The 17,019-nt window shown below is 41.6% G+C and overlaps 1 protein-coding gene and 1 long non-coding RNA gene across 3 annotated transcripts in view; one reads left to right on the top strand and one right to left on the bottom strand.

Annotated features, from left to right (window-relative positions):
- The window catches only part of SMAD3 (SMAD family member 3), a 69,361-nt gene that overhangs the window by 9,403 nt on the left and 42,939 nt on the right, over positions 1-17,019 (top strand). The gene's annotated exons all lie outside the window — the stretch shown is intronic.
- On the bottom strand, positions 2,304-16,917 carry LOC144584553 (uncharacterized). Its single transcript, XR_013538879.1, has 2 exons — positions 16,712-16,917; positions 2,304-16,595 (listed from the first exon to the last, which is right to left on the bottom strand). It is a non-coding gene; the product is annotated as an uncharacterized LOC144584553 (long non-coding RNA).

The raw sequence follows: 17,019 nt of genomic DNA, 5'->3' as shown, positions 1-17,019 counted from the left end.
CTGTTGTAAACTAAAGTGAATTGAAGCTAGGAGGCCTTGTAAGTGATAAAGGAGATTTTTTTTCACATACCAGGTTGGGAAAGGCAGAGTTAGAGACACTGATTTGGCAGAGTTATAGAGACACTGATTTTTCTCTATAAGATGAGTTCAAATGAACCTGCAAAACTACATTATGCAGAACTGGACTACTGACAGATCTAGTCCAACGATGTCTTTCCTGATTAGCAGAAGTTTTCTAGGATCTCAGAGGAAAGGCCTAAGAGTTTTGCTGGATGATGGCAAAGACTCATCTCTAATCTAGTAACCTTCCCCATTCCCCCCACTGTGACCAGCTGGGTGCTACAGGGAAGCCCACTGGTAGGATTTGAGCACAGTGGCCTTCATTTCCCTGTCATTTCCTACTAGCTGGTACTTCAGAAGTATGCAATTCTTTAGTTTCCAGAAGCCCCCAGCCAGCATGACAACCCCATTCAATTCTGGTTCTGTTCTGGGCTGGTGGTAAATGTAGGGGTCCTGCATTGTTACAGCTACAACAAGGGCAGAATGTTGGTTAATCCAATTTAGAAGTCTCAAAATAATTTGTAAGCTTTCAGGTGCTCCAGTTCTTGCGAACAGAGAAGATATTTGCCTACTATTTTACAACCTTTGTGATAGCTTTGTAAATCTTGCGTACTCATAAAAGTATTACCCTCATAGGGGCTGAGGACTTCTTAAGGCTGACATGCATACTTTTGCTTTTGACCATCCCAATGGTGTGTGTTGCTTCTCTGGGCACCTCTGTGGCATTCTTCTCTTTAATGGTGACTTCCACTTACCATTTGGAATGAGATCAAGAAGGCATGCAAATTAACATACTTGAGGAAGTGTTACATGCAACTTACTGTTGTCAAGACACTTGTGGTGTGTAAAGAAAAAAAGTCTCATTTTAAAAAATACATTTACCTCTTTGTAACAAAACTTTGTAACAAATTGTGCACATTTTGTAATGTAGCTTTATAAACTCTTAACATTGATGGTTGTGAGTTCTGTTTCCTTCTGCTGCAGCCCAACATTTTGTGGAAGAACTGCATATTAAGTTAATGTCATCCACAAATTGGAGGAGGTTGACAGGTACAAGGTTAGCCTTCAGCTTCCATGTAGTCTGTACGTGACACAAAAGCCATTTTTCCTTTAGGTAAATGTTCCACATGAACTTTTTCCAATTGTGTGAACTGTTGAAATAAATTCTTCTGCTATGGTTTGGTGAAGGTGTCGTCCCTTCATTCTCTGGCCATAACGCCACTGTGATACAAAGGACCAGAGCAGATTAGCATATGACAAAACTGCAAATAGATGAGCCTGAAGAGAGAAAATGGCCCTTTAGCTGATGGACATGCTGCCCTACAGTGGTTGAGTTAGATTCATATTTTGTCCCAATGTGCATTTGTTTATTTGACGCCACTTTAACTGCCAGGAGATTTCCTATGGAATCTGGGGACTTAAAGTTGCATGGAGAGTTTAGAAATTTGCTGTTATAGTTGAGGTGTGTGTGTACTACAGCTCTTTAGTACAGGTATTTCACCAAATTATCCAAATTGCAGGATTCTGTAGGATGAAGCTGTAAGAGCTAAAATGGTATCGAACTGCTATAACTATAGTGAAGATTAGTAATAATTATGTCAAGTCAATTCTGATTTATACTGACCTAGGCATAAGGTACTCATAAGTACAGTAGTTTGCCAAACCCATCTTTTAGTGGTAGTTTGGGATTGTGTAGCTTGCCCAAGGCTATACATGTTGACTCTTCTCTTGGAGTTTCAGTGGGAAGTCAACTTCTGAGTCCTGGCTCCACTCACTGAGCTATCCAGCCAGCAGATAGCATAGATGCATGTAATTTATATCTTGCCAATGGGAGGTATCTGTTAATAGCTTCGGTCCCATCAACTTTGGCAGGTCTACCCAAAGTATAACTAAATCCGGGATTCAATCCTACGTTTCTTACATCATCCTTTTGATGAATTTGCAGGAACTGATGATAAGCGGTGTGATGGAGTTGAAGCAGTGTGGGATATGTAGTCAGAGAAATGTTAAGATGCAGTCAGGCACATTCTGTGTGGAGATGATTTGAGAGACGTTGGAATGTGTTTCTCTAAGTGCTATGAGTGTGTTTTTCTGAAGACCGGTACAGCGAGGTTCGAGATAAAGCTGAAAGTCGGGCAAAGAGACCCATGAGAGACTCAACATTCTGAGCTAATTGGAGAAGAGATATGTAACCCTGTATTTTTGAAATTTAAGGGGTGGCGTGTGATGGAGTTGAAGCAGTGTGGGATATGTAGTCAGAGAAATGTAACACGTTCTCCTCTTTCAGCCTGAGTTCTTGATCCTTTGCATAAACTTTGTGGTATAATTCCTGAGAGGGAGGTACGGTTGTTTGGACGGTTGGGGTGGCAGATAGCCAGCTACTGATTGTACAACATGCGTAGTAAGCTTTCGGCCCCTGCACACTAGTAGTGCTTTTGGTTCCTTGTTTTATGTTGAGACTCATTAAACTGGGAAGGCTGTAATTTACATGAGTTTCTTGTTTCTTCCAACTCAGCAAATGGTGGTTATTAGTTCTGGAACAAGCTGGCATCTAAAACCAACCAAGATCCAGTTAGCTGGGCTAGACAAAATGAGAACCTCTAGTTAATTAAAGACTTCTTGGTTTAATTGCACCTTGCCAAAAAGAGAACCAAGGGTTCAGGCACCTTTTAGCTCTGATTATCCAAACTAAGTAATTGCAAACCATTGGCAAAGTCCATGGTGCTATAAAAACAGTCCATTAAAAGGAAACCAGATGAGCCCATATTGTGCTTAGGCGAAAGATTAGCAACCGTGTGAACTGGCTGTAATATTGTTTTGTTTCCAGAAACAGTGTTCTAAGAGTCTTTAAATGGTGGCAAATCAGCTGATTTTGAATTTTCATTGAAGACATCATTTCTGTCGTTAGGTATGTGCCACCCCTTGGCATGCGTTTGCATTCCACAGATGTTTAATGGTAAACCTTCACCGTTTCCTTTAATATTTATGCATTCCTCTCTGTGTTCCTGTGTTTCCACCTTTAGACAACACAGATGACTTTAATGGGTTGCTTATAAATTGCACCGTTGTGTTCATTTCTGGAGTTGAAGCTGCGTAATCTTGGGTAGCCTTCTCCAACCTGCCACTCTTAGCCTCAGCTGGCATGACCATCCTTGCTTGGGCCTTTGTAATAGTTATCTAATAGATGTGGAGGGTTGAAGAAGGCTGGCTGGCTTTCTTCTGATGTCCTCTACATTGTTTATTTATCCATCTTATTCTGTTTATCTCTTGTCTCACCTCCAGGGGGTTGAGGGGGATATGCATGGGATTTTTCCACTTTGTTTTTCCTGCAAGTTAAATGTCAGGAGAGAAAGAAGGGAGGCTGACTGCCCCTAGCGCCAACCATTGAGCTTCATGGTCATAAGGGAGGTGGAACCTAGCAGTTTTATTCATTCCAATGTTCCAGGTTGAGGCTTAAAACTCTCACTTTAGTCTGTTGAGTATGACCCTACTGCAAAATGCTTCTTTATTGACAAGCAGTGGTTCATGCTTATTACATACCATGAATACTTCTCTATAGACGAGTACAGCTGTTGCACATGTGGAACATGATGTGAAGCCAAGAAGAGTGAAACTCAACTCCTCTCTCCCCCTCCCTTCATCTTTAATTAGTTTTCTGGGCAAAAGGTATCCCATTTCCAGTAAATTCTTACCCACTTGCATGAATTCATTTTTTAAAAACTTGTGCACTCTGTTCCATTCCCTCTTTTTGTCTGCCCAAGTGTGTTGCTATTCTGGATAGCCAGTCTTACAGTCAGATTGTTAAATCAAGATTTTGAATGTTGTGGTTTGAAATTTCAGTTTTGCAGTTTCTTGTTTTAAATCCTTGCTTTAAAAACTGTGGTTATGATGGTTGCTGCAAAACAGGATAGAACGTTGGGAATTTTATTTTTTGTTTTTTAAAAATAGCTTGGGTTAAATTGTTATTGGCTATATTGCTCTTGAAGCTGGAAAAAGTTTTTATATTAACAGATGGAGATCCTTCCTTCATTTAATTTGATTCGCTTTCTTTTCTATGTACAGTGGTGCCTCAACTTACGAACGTCCCTACTCATGACCATTTCAAGTTATGTCCAGCTCCAGCCACAAAATTTTGCTTGTACTTCTGACCGGAGCTTCCACTTACAAACAGAAAAAGGCAGGGGGGAAAGGCAGGAAATTCACATTTCTAACTGTTCCCTATGTTCTCTGTGCATTTCTGATCTGCTCCGTTTGTTTTCTGTTTATTTCCAATGGGTCTTGCACGCTTGATTGCTTTTCTCCGCCCCCCCCCTTTCAGCTGGAAGGGATTAATTGCTTTTCCAATGAGTCTTGCAGTGGTTTTTTTTGTGTGATTTTTTTTCTTTGGCCGGAATGGATTAATTGCATTTCAGTGCATTCCTATGGGAAATGGTGCTTCAACCATATGACCGTTTTGAGTTACGTCCATCTTCTGGAACGGATTGTGGTTGTTAAGCCGAGGCACCACTACATAGGGCAGATCACCAGTGGCAATTCAGATATCAGAGATCGGCATGAGGCTTATTGGACAGTATATTAATTGAGAAGTCAAACACAGAGCCTCCTGAAAATGAGAGCTGTCCTCGATTCTTTTCCTCTGCTGCACCCCTAGACTGAGCATGGCTTCACAATACATACGATATACTTAACGAGTTATTTTATTGCTTTATCCTTGTTTTATTGTTTTGAGCAGTTGCTTCCATTGACTCTTGCTTTCATCGTAAGCCATTCTGTGGATATTTAAAACGAAAAGTAGTATAGAAATGTTCTGAGTTAAATAAATCGGCAAAACTGAATGCCCATTAAATTGTGTGGTACATACTCCTAGTTGAATATTCATGTGTTTCCTTTATTTTTATTTGTTTCCTTTTTAAAAAAGCAAAATTACTGTTATAGTTGGGGAAATGCTCTAGCAAGAGTCGAGCTTGTTGGTTTTTGACCGTGACACAACAGTTTTGGCCCCCAAGGCCACCAGCATCAAGTGTGCCTAGCCTGTATCTCTTACCTGCAGCTCCCACAGTTCCTTGGTCACCTTTGCTAGTGACCCTCTTGCCCAGAGGTTGAGCAGAGAACAGGCAGGCAGGTAAGCCGGCAAGCCTCTTCCTCCTCTTATTGTTCCATTACTCACTGCCACATCCCTGGCAAGGCAGGGGTGCTGGGCCACCTTCCCTGCTCTGCCATGGAACTCTTGTCTCCTGCGGTCATAATGCTGCAGGCCTGCCCATAGCAGCCCTGCTGAGCCAGGCCTGGGACGATAGATAGATAGATAGATGAAGGAACGGGGTTGGGGAGAGGAGGGAGGGGCATGCAGAGACTTGACCTTGGGGTGTGGTGGGGAAAGAGGGGTGGGACTTGTAGGTGCCAACCTCTATATGGCTTTGTATAAAGAGGCAGGGATGTCAGTCTTGTACTGTAGGATGACCCACAACAAGAAGGAAATAGGTATTCGCTGAGAATTTTTGCACCCATATAAATTTCAGCACCCTGAGGAAAAGCTCTGGTTGCTCTGTCCTAGTTATGATCCTGCTTTTTCTGCAGAAAGTGCTGTGCGCAGTCAGATTCTTCTGCAGACACACAAGACCCACCTCTTCAGACTTCATTCTGAGGTGTTCCTCACAAACAAATGTATGGCTCTAAAATCACAACATGAGTCAGAATGTATATACTTGTTCCCATCCTACAGCCCTGTAGAGACATCTTAAAATAGGATAACCTACCATTATTGCCCTTGAAATAACCAAGATTTTAAAAAAAAAACACATACAAAACTGTTAGATATTTATTGAATTTTGCTGTTTATATCTGCTGTTGGAGTATGTGATGGTTTACAGAGTTTTACGTACAACATTTTCTGAATGTGGAGCATTAGAATCTAAAACAGACAATGGGAAAGCATTAGAAGATGGGAAGAGATATATGAGGCTATGAAGGATATATGTGGTCAATTGTAATGCTGTGAGCCTCCCTAAATGGTCATGAGCCAGCCTTTCAGCCTGATCTAACTTATAGAGTTGTTGTACAGAAGAAGTGGGAAGAGCCAGAAGCAAACAGACCACTATGAGTTCATGGGAGGAAAGGGAAGCTATAAATGTGATAAATAAATTAATAAACAAAGCTAGACATAAATGGGACGGCTTGAGGATGGATTGGAAGTTGTGAAGAGAGGTATTTGATAAAATGTGTTCAGTGAGGGAGTTATAAACTTCACCGGCCATATCCATTAATAATGTCTCTGTCATGAGAGATGCCGCCTTTTGTAGTTTTTGATTTTCCTGAATGAATGCTGAATCCTGCGCAGACGATCCATTACCTTTTCCTTGTCAGTTTTGCTGTGTATAAGAAACAGGCCCATTTGGTGTTCTATTTCACCCTGCAGACATAGAGATATGTGCACACTCCTACTACAAGTAGCACTTAGGTGTGGCTTGGAGAACACTTTGCCCAGAAGGCTTGTCTGTCAGAAACCATGCATGCATGATAAAGCCTATAGCTCTAAATCGGGGAAGCCCTGGGACTGAAAAAGCTTCCTAATATTTGTTTGTTAAATGATTCACTGATGGGAAGAGAACTTCCCATCAGTGATGCAGGGGAAGCTTTTATAAGGGCTGAGTCAGGCATTGTTTTTTGCTGAGTATTTGGGCTTTTGAGTCATGGCTTAATTGATAGGACCCTTTGGCACTTGAGAGCAGTCCTTGCTGTGAAATACAAATAATATTGACCATTAGCCCTTGGAAACCTGCCTTGCTACACACTGCTGGAATAAGGTCCTTTCCCATTTAATGGAATTCTTTCTAAGGGAGGAACATATGGTAATGTTTCTTAATTTAGCAGTGTTATTCCTAATTTTTTTTCCATGCAGTTCCCAATCACCCTGAACTTTCAAGATACAGCTGGCAAAGAAACTTTTGCAGGTCATTGTAAGAGCAACTATGAGGATATGAACTAAATCTCCTCTGGCACTTTGGTTTGATTTCCCCAAAAACTTTAACTGCTGAACTCTTGGGTCTTGTATCTCTCAGGGCTGGTCAGAGGATAAAAAAGCAAAGTGGTCAAGGCCACGTGCTAAATGCCCAAAAGGAAACCAGGCTGTGGTTTCAAAAGATGCCCTCAGATGTGACCACTGACAGCCCCAATGGGAGTTCTGTGAAGGGGCAGAGGGATAAGCCTGTGATCGTCATGTAGACTGGATTGGGTGGCTGGGCTGTCTAAGGACTTTTTGGCTCAAGATGCAGAGTTGGATGCCTGTTCTTTTTCTGATAGGAATATAGGGTTTGCCGACTCAACATTACATAAAAACTCTGCCGGAGGTCACAAGATTGTAGTTTGATGAAAAATTTGTATAATTTTAGCCTGAATACCACAGGCATTCAGAGGCCTTCTCTTTTCTAGCCATGCTCATGGTCTTCACAACAGTGGCAGCAACGTCTGATTTTAAAAATAAAATATAGTGAAAAGCAAAACTTGCTTCTTCTGTTCCTGCAGGAATCTGTGGTTAATGGGGGAGGGGAATGTTTCCAGTACTCTGTTTCTGGGTAAATTTAGGACAGAGGTATGTGTTGGTATTCCTTAAGTAATGGCAGAGATTCCTGCCCTGAAGACACCCAACTTGCCTGAGCAAGCCTTGTTTACTGTGCAATCATTTTCTGTAGCTCCAGGCTTTTTAAAGTCTTGCAAAAGCCTTTAGTTTTAGCTTGTGCAATGCACACTGTAAGGAAGACTTTATAATTACAGTAGTTGAAGTATACTTGACAGGTGCTTAACAAAACACACATTTTAAAGAAAAATGCACCCAAGAGCCTTGTATATTTAGGCTTGGATAGGGGAAATATGGCTATACAGATGCCAGTGGTGAAGGATGAAGAGCAGTTTTGAGTCCAACAGCAACTGGAGGGTCACATGGCCCCTTTCCCCCTTGATCTACGTTGGCCTGGGAATGCAGAGTGGAAGGAAAATTCCCTTCATAGATCAGAAGTAAAAGCAGTGCTAGGTCATTTGTGGAAGTGTGCTTAAAACACAGGAAAGCCACTGGTCTGGATCCGATGATACTGCTGCTTCTTCATTTGTGTTAGAAGCAGTCCAATGGTGCTTCTGGAGTTGAAAAATTAGCCAACAAGGTATTGCTACTGCCCAGGAGCTACCTGAATGTCTTCTCAGCTCTCATATTCTTTGGGGAAACTCCTTCCATGTACCCCATTCTGTTGAAAGCATATAACCTCAAGATGTTGTGAGACCAGGACATATTTGCAGCCAACCTAGAGAGGGCATGTCCCTCTGCCAGAAATGGGGAAGGTTACCTTTTTTGGACTAGTAATGCCAGAATGGGACATGGTGGCGCTGCGGGCTAAACCGCAGAAGCCTGTGCTGCAGGGTCAGAAGACCAAGCCATCGTAAGATTGAATCCACGCGACAGAGTGAGCGCCCGTCGCTTGTCCCAGCTCCCGCCAACCTAGCGATTCGAAAGCATGCCAATGCAAGTAGATAAATAGGGACCACCTCGGTGGGAAGGTAACAGCGTTCCGTGTCTAAGTCGCACTGGCCATGTGACCACAGAAGATTGTCTTCGGACAAAACGCTGGCTCTGTGGCTTGGAAACGGGGATGAGCACCGCTCCCAAGAGTCGAACACGACTGGACAAAAATTGTCAAGGGGGACCTTTACCTTTACCTTACTGCCAGAATACCCCCGCCATTTGGGTCAGTCCAGAAAAGCAATATTTACAGTTTCTGTTTTGGTACATGCCATGGATGCATGCTCTGTTCTAGCTAAGGGCAGAGGCAGGAGGACTGCGACTTCATACTGCTCCCAGCCAGTCTTCTTTTGCTGTAGTGTCAACTCCCTGTTCTAGCGTTGGGTGTAGGATTAGTTGATTGTTTGAAAGTAGCTAGAACATTTTGCTTCTTCAGTCTATTGATGTGTATTGCACATTTTTTATGTACTGTCTCTTGGAATGGGGATGGGGTGCATTGTCTGCTGTAACTTTTGTGCACTGGTTTTGTGGTGGCTGCCAAATCTGCCACTGCAGCTGATGCAGCTAAATTTACACTGCTGTAAATGGCACACCTATGAAAAATACAACTGTTTTCACTTTACCGTCCCACATTCATCTCCAAGATTGTCTTGTGAGCTTGTACGCAGTGATTGCATTGAGTTTTAATCTCTGTACTGTATAGCATCTAAAAATGTTAGCCATAGACTCGGTTAATAGTTATAGTGAGAAAACTGTAACAATAATTGTAATGACAACAGTAAGCAGTGTTAAATGATGTTGATATCCTGATGGCTCAGAGAATCAGTTTAATACAGAATGAGCAAATCATAAGGCAGTATGCTTTAGATAACTTCTTTGGGTTGCAAAAGGTGAGTTTAGTTGCAGCAGGTATCTTTTTATATTAAACACAGGGATCTTTAGACAAATGCTGCATCAGACAGAAGCCAGCAGCTTGTCCCTCCTTGTTTTGACTGAATGAAAATATTGAAAATCAGACACTGCAAGCTGTGCTCCATGCATCTGAGACCCATGTAGTGTATGCTTTGCAGGCTGCCTAAAAGTGTGTGTTCTATTATGTATTCTAAAAAGATAGTAATAAAATCTATTACTGTTTTTTTTAAATATGGAAGAAGTGGCAATACACATAATAAGTTACTAAGAAATAAGCATTAAATGTTGCTTTTTCTCTCTGTTTGTAAAACAAAATATGAAGTTAAACTGAAATTTAGTACAACTCAGAAGTTTCCTTTTGTCAATGTATTTCTCCGGTTGAGATATCTACCATACATCTTGAATTAGCAGCGTTCTTTATTTTACCACAAATTACTGTATGTTGCTTTTTAATCTTTGCAGTCTCCATTTGTTTCTGGTCAACATCAAGTTTGTGTCTTGTGCACTTCGTTCAGTGATAGTTAACCCACCTTGTTAGATTCATGAGTTGTCATGGGATACAATTTCATAACAACATATAAAGAGGTTTGTCAACTGAGTGTAACTACTGGGATCAGTCACGCTGTGCCTGGATTGTAGTAGGTCTTTGTGACATTCTGTTGATGATATGCTTGCTTTGGTTGAGCGCCTGATAAGAAACAGTATTATCTAAAAAAAAACAGATGGTTGGTAGAAACACTGTAAAGTAGAAGGAGATTCTGAATGGGCCAGAATCTCTTTTATCCAATCTATTAGGGTTCATCTTCTGTTATGCAGTATGTCTTCAGTGAATGTGTGTGACTGGTGGAAGTGACCATGCTCCTGGTAGCTGCATATTTGGGGATTAGTGGAAAAGAAGTTATTTATACAGGTTGCTGCGCCTCTCTATCAGTAACATAGGTGAGGCTTGCCTTGGGTTATTATTTCCATCACAAAAATATTCCGTCATTCCCCAAATGCCCATTTCCCCCCCAGCTCTGTTTTAATTTTAGTTTGTTGCATTTCCTTTAATGATCTGAAGACTGTGTGCAAAGGCTTTTTCTGCTCCACTCAGATTGTCTGTCTTGTGGTCATCCAAGACCTCGGGTAGTGATTAGTCCAACAGACGTCCTCTTCAGGAAGACTTCCAGTTGTAACTGTACCTATGTTACATGAAATCAAAGTATTTTAAATAGATAAATGAATGAGGTAGGAGGTCATCCATTATACTCACCATACGACCCAGTAATCAATGAGGTGACAGTTGTTTGGTGGAATTATGGCAGTATGGGCAGAGGTAGAATTGATCCAGAGTTGCCACGTTTACCATGCCCGTTAGGATTTGTTTGGATTGCAGCCCTAGGTATAGTTGTTTGGGAGCTGGTCCCATTGAGTACGGGGAGACTTTGCTGCACAAAACTGTTTCAGGCCGGTTTAACTGCTGTGGTTTTCTCCCCTGAACCATGAGTACTAGTAGTTCTTGTGAAAGTGCTGCAGACTTTGGAACACAATAGATTCCCAGGGACTGCTGGTTGAAAGTCATAAAGTGTAGGATTGTATATGGTTAAAGCCAGACATTCTGGAGAGTGAAGCCAAGTGGGCCTTAGAAAGCCTGGCTAACAACAAGGCCAGTGGAGGTGATGGCATTCCAGTTGAACTATTTAAAATCTTAAAAGATGATGCTGTTAAGGTGCTACATTCAATATGCCAGCAAGTTTGGAAAACTCAGCAGTGGCCAGAGGATTGGAAAAGATCAGTCTACATCCCAATCCCAAAGAAAGGCAGTGCCAAAGAATGCTCCAACTACTGTACAATTGCACTCATTTCACACGCTAGCAAGGTTATGCTCAAAATCCTCCAAGGTAGGCTTCAGCAGTATGTGGACCGAGAACTCCCAGAAGTCCTGAGAAACCTATACGTGGGACAGGAAGCAACAGTTAGAACTGGATATGGAACAACTGATTGGTTCAAAATTGGGAAAGGAGTATGACAAGGCTGTATATTGTCCCCCTGCTTATTTAACTTATATGCAGAATACATCATGCGGAAGGCTGGACTGGAGGAATCCCAAGCCGTAATTAAGATTGCCGGAAGAAATATCAACAACCTCCGATATGCAGATGATACCACTCTGATGGCAGAAAGTGAGGAGGAATTAAAGAACCTTGTAATGAGGGTGAAAGAGGAGAGCGCCAAAAATGGTCTGAAGCTCAACATCAAAAAAACTAATATCATGGCCACTGGTCCCATCACCTCCTGGGAAATTGAAGGGGAAGATATGGAAGCAGTGACAGATTTTACTTTCTTGGACTCCATGATCACTGCAGATGGAGACAGCAGGCACGAAATTAAAAGACGCCTGCTTTTTGGGAGGAAAGCGATGACAAACCTTGACAGCATCTTAAAAAGCAGAGACATCACCTTGCCAACAAAAGTCCGAATAGTCAAAGCTATGGTTTTTCCTGTCGTGATGTATGGAAGTGAGAGCTGGACCTTAAAGAAAGCAGACCGCCGAAGAATTTATGCCTTTGAATTGTGGTGCTGGAGGAGGCTCTTGAGAGTCCTCTGGACTGCAAGGAGAACAAACCTATCCATTTTGAAGGAAATCAACCCTGAGTGCTCACTGGAAGGACAGATCCTGAAGCTGAGGCTCCAGTACTTTGGCCATCTCATGAGAAGAGAAGACCCCTTGGAAAAGACCTTGATGTTGGGAAAGTGTGAGGGCAAGAGGAGAAGGGGACGACCGAGGATGAGATGGTTGGACAGTGTCACCGAAGCTACCAACATGAATTTGACCCAACTCTGGGAGGCAGTGGAAGATAGGAGGGCCTGGTGTGCTCTGGTCCATGGGGTCACGAAGAGTCGAACACGACTAAACGATGAAACAAGAAAATATGCTCGATATGTAGCTTTCCTTCCTCTGTGAGGCGCCTTTTTCCTCTAAAAAAGACAAGTCATCATGTTATTCAATAAGAAAAGAAGAAAACCCAGACTCCACTGTGGACAGTATCTTTATTGTAATCAGTAATAAATTAATAACATCTGCAATACTTTGAGTTCTCCAGAAGTCTTTAACCAATTAGATAGTTGAGAAATAATAATAATAATAATAATAATAATAATAATAATAATAATAATAATAATAATAATAATAATAATAATAATAATAATAATAATAATAATAATAATAATAATAATAATAATAATAATAATAATAATGTTTATTACGGTCACTGACCAGCAAAAGTAAGATACTGTACATTATTTAAATTAGGAGACATAAAAACAATCTAAAAACATTAAAAATACTAAAAACACCAAAGCACTAAAAACATCTATATACATATATACATCTTACTAAATATCTCCTACCTCCCTATCATAGGCCTTATCTATGGGCTATTGCAGCTTGCATAGAATGCCAAAATTGTTACTTTGAAGCTCGTGGAGCCCGTGTGATCATTACAGCAAATTGGTATACACCAATTTACAGATTCTTTAGCTGCGCTTTAGGTGGAACCTTTCCTTCACCTGGAGTGGTCCGGCGGGCTAGATAGGCGGGGTTTAAATCAAATAAAGAAATAAATAAAAATTCACGATTTTAATTGCAGCAGCACAGAATTTAGCTACTTTTGTCAGCATATCTGAATTTTGGTTTAGCCCAGTATATCTGCCAGGGCCTGTGTAATGTGCCTCTGATCGTCCAGGAAATGCCCTTATGTAAGGGTTAACAAGGACTTCTCAAATGTCAGAGTAAAAAGCACAATGAAGTAACACATGGGAGATAGATTCAATCTCACCAGAGTTACAGGGGGATAAACGCTGAGTGTTAAGGGGTGTTGTTATACTTCCATTCCTGGACTGCTGACGAAAGTGCATTGAAGCGGGCCAGAGTAAGAGCTTTGCGTTGTTTAGGTGTTAGGGGTAAGTAGAGATATTTTGCCGGTTTCGGTGGGAGCATTGCGTTGTCAAGTATAAACCTATTTCTGATAATACCAAGGTCCTGCTGCCTTTCTGTCTCAATAATACTTTGCTTAAGATTATTCTTGGCCTTAACGTATCCCATTTGTTGGATACTTTCTACTGAATAGCTGTATCTGTTGATTTTATGGTACTGTATATTGCTCTTTTCCAATGTGACTGATGGTTATCCTGTAATACCAGTGAAGTCAGTCCAGTTGGTTGAAAGGTTAGTTTTAGCCAAAAGTTAAAAATGGCCAGCCAAGCTCTGGCTTCAACCTTCAGGTAGCCCACTTCAAGCCTGAGGGCTGCGTTGGATACCCCTCTTGGAACTTGTAAGGTAGCCCTCACAAATTTAGATTGAACTACTTCTAACTGGATAAATGAAGAAGAAGAATAGGGGCCCAATTGGGCCCCATACAAGAGCTGACTAAGGGATTTGGCCTGAAACAATCAATCTTAGTGCAGCTGGAATGTACTGACCTCCCTTTGAATAGAAGAATTTTAGTATAGGCTAGATTTTTGTGTTGCTTGTACCACATTGATAACATAGGCCTTGTGGTTTCCTTTCCAAACAGATATTATGCATTTTTTTTCATAGTAAAAATCGTATAAAATAAACAAAGGTCAGGAAAAGACCTTATTCCCATTGTAGTTCTGTAAATCTGTGTACAAATAATGAACACATTGCCTTAAATGCTAGGTTTAAAGATTGTTTGGAGTGAAATGTACATCTATGCTAGGCTTTAAGTCTGAGAAGGGAGAGGCAAACAGCAAAAAGGAAAGTGAAAGTTTCTGAGCCATTTGCAAACCTTGGGATCTTTTTGCACATAGCTTGATGTGTTTTTTGTTTTTTAAAAAGATATTTTGTTTAACCACTTCTGTTAGTAAACATTGATGTTAAAGCAAATACAATTAATATGAATTTTTTTTAGTTAAATAAAACAATTTAAGTAGTTTTCTAAATATGCGTGATTAACCTATTAAACTAAAATCAGTCCTAATATAGCTGTTTTACTAATCTGACAGGTTATTATTCTAAAAATGAAATCTTAATCTGGGTGCAAATAAAGATTATATCTACCAGTAAGAATAAGTCTTTACATTTAAATCGAGTCTTACTGACTAGTGATTTAAATCATGATTTAAATTGACTTAATTTAAATCAAATCCACTTTGCAAAATTGGTAGGCGTTCAAGTACCAACAGATAATGACATTCCTATGGACATGTTTGTCCAGGAAAGATGAGTCAGGCTGGTGTGCTTAGAATGAAATTCTCAAGCATAGCTACTTATCAGCAGTTTATCCATCAGCATTGCTTGCACTGAACTGCATTTGCCATTTTATTCACCATTCTCCTGTAGAGAGTTCTGTTCTGAACACTGTCTTTTTTTTAAAACTGCAAACTTAGCCCCTCCACTGCTAACCAAGAGTGGAGCCTTACCCTCAGTTTTAGGGGGAGGTGCTCCACCATCTAGTCCACTAATTGCCATTTACTGCTCACCAGTCCAAATCACTAATGTTTGTTTGTTACGCTTATATTTTGTATTCCCTCCAGTGATAGCAGTATACAGTGGTGCCCTGCTAGACACTTACCCCGCTAAACGACGAAATCACTTGACGATGATTTTTTGCGATCGCAATTGCAATCGCAAAATGATGTTTCCTATGGGGGATTTTTGCTTTACGTTGATTAGGTCCTTGCTTTGTGAACCGTTTGTTCGCAAAACGATGATTTTACCGGCTCCGCAAAATGGCTTCCCTTTGCAAAATGGCTGGCTTCCCTTCGCAAAATGGCTGTTTTCCGGACAGAAACTTCCCAAAACAGCAATTTTAAACAGCTGATCGGTGGTTCTCTATGGGCGATCTTCACTGGACGATGAGGTATTTCCCCATTGGAACACATTAACCGGTTTTCAGTGCATTCCAATGGGTTTTTTTTCGCATGACGACGATTTCACTGTACAGTGATTTTAATGGATTATCGTCGTCATGCGGGGCACCACTATACATGGTTTGCCTCTTCTGCACTTTATCCTTAGCTCTTATGGAATAGGTCAGGGTGAGAGACTGTGTTTCTTATTTCACTCTACTACAGGTTAAGAAATGAGGGTGGGTAGTTACTGTCTACACCAGACTTCAAACTTTTTCTCACCAGGCTAGTCATGCTTCCAGTAAACTAACAGCCCTTTGGTGGTGGCAGGGAAGATAGGACAGAGGCTTTTGTGAGCCAAAAGTGGTGAGGGCTTGGTGTTCCCTCTCTTATGGAAGCTGTCAGGTGCAGCCATTGTAAAGTTGCTCTCTCCTCGGACTTGCCAAGAAGATATGTAGAATCCATTGAAAGGAGGCTCAGTTTCTTCCTTAATCCAGACCTATAATGCTATCATGAATGGTGCCCATAATTATATTCTGTAGAAATGAATTCAATCCATTTAACTAAGGGCTCTTTAAATATTTCTCTTTGTGTCCTTTGGCTCTCCTACCAATGTAACTTAATTTGAGCTGCTTTCAAAAAAGGGGGGGAAACCTCATATACAGAGTGTCCACAGGTTCACCAAGGGCAGAGGAAACACTGAGTTTCTAAGGGCCTTCAATTCCGTACAGAATAGCTTTCCTCACACGTCTTTCAGATATACTATGTCATTACAATTCCAAGTATCCCCAAACGTGATGGCCATTGGTCGTGTTGACTAACAGTGGAAGTTGCTGTCTACAGCATCAGCAAGGAGGTGAGGCTGGCACAGAAACTGCAAATTTAGCAGCACTTCCGCTACTCAGAAAAGCACAAAAAGAAGCAGTGGTTGAAAAATGAAGCTTAAATTAGAAAGAGGAAGCATTGTTTATGAAGATACGCAGGCAGGCAGACAAACACAGAAACACACATACTCCAACATGATTTTCATGAGGTCATTGCTGTATAGGGCTTGCAGATACACCGTTCTAAATGCACATGTCATTTGAAGTAGCAGAGGCAGAGTTAAAACAGTGGTGACTTACAACAGTGGTTCTTAACCTTTTTGAAAGAAACGCCCCCTTGAGCCATTGAGGAAGTTATCATCGCCCCCCTCCCTGAGGTGATGATATCTTACCTACCTACCTACCTACCTACCTACCTACCTACCTACCTACCTACCTACCTACCTACCTACCTACCTACCTACCTACCTACCTGCCTGCCTGCCTGCCTGCCTGCCTGCCTGCCTGCCTGCCTGCCTGCCTGCCTACCTACCTACCTACCTACCTACCTACCTACCACCCGGGTGTGAGGCAGCGCTTCACGGGGCGAGGATGAGGACCCAAGAGACCCTTTCCTTCCACCCGATCCACACTCAGTGCTCCCCTAAAGGAGAAAGGCGAGACGTGGCAGGTAGAAAAAGCTGGATCATCTGGCGGCAGCACCAGCACCGGATATACTGCCAGCACTGCGGCTGCAGTCGCCTTCACAGGTTTAGCTCACTCCAGCGCCCCCCTACCGCCCCCCTTCTGTTCTTTCGCCCCCCTACCGCCCCTTTTCATTCTACCGCCCCCCTGAAAAATGAAATCGCCCCCTGGGGGGCATTA

This window comes from Pogona vitticeps, chromosome 12 (assembly GCF_051106095.1).
Source record: "Pogona vitticeps strain Pit_001003342236 chromosome 12, PviZW2.1, whole genome shotgun sequence".
In the NCBI taxonomy this organism is placed as follows: domain Eukaryota; kingdom Metazoa; phylum Chordata; class Lepidosauria; order Squamata; family Agamidae; genus Pogona; species Pogona vitticeps.
This window is presented reverse-complemented; position numbering and strand designations above follow the sequence as displayed.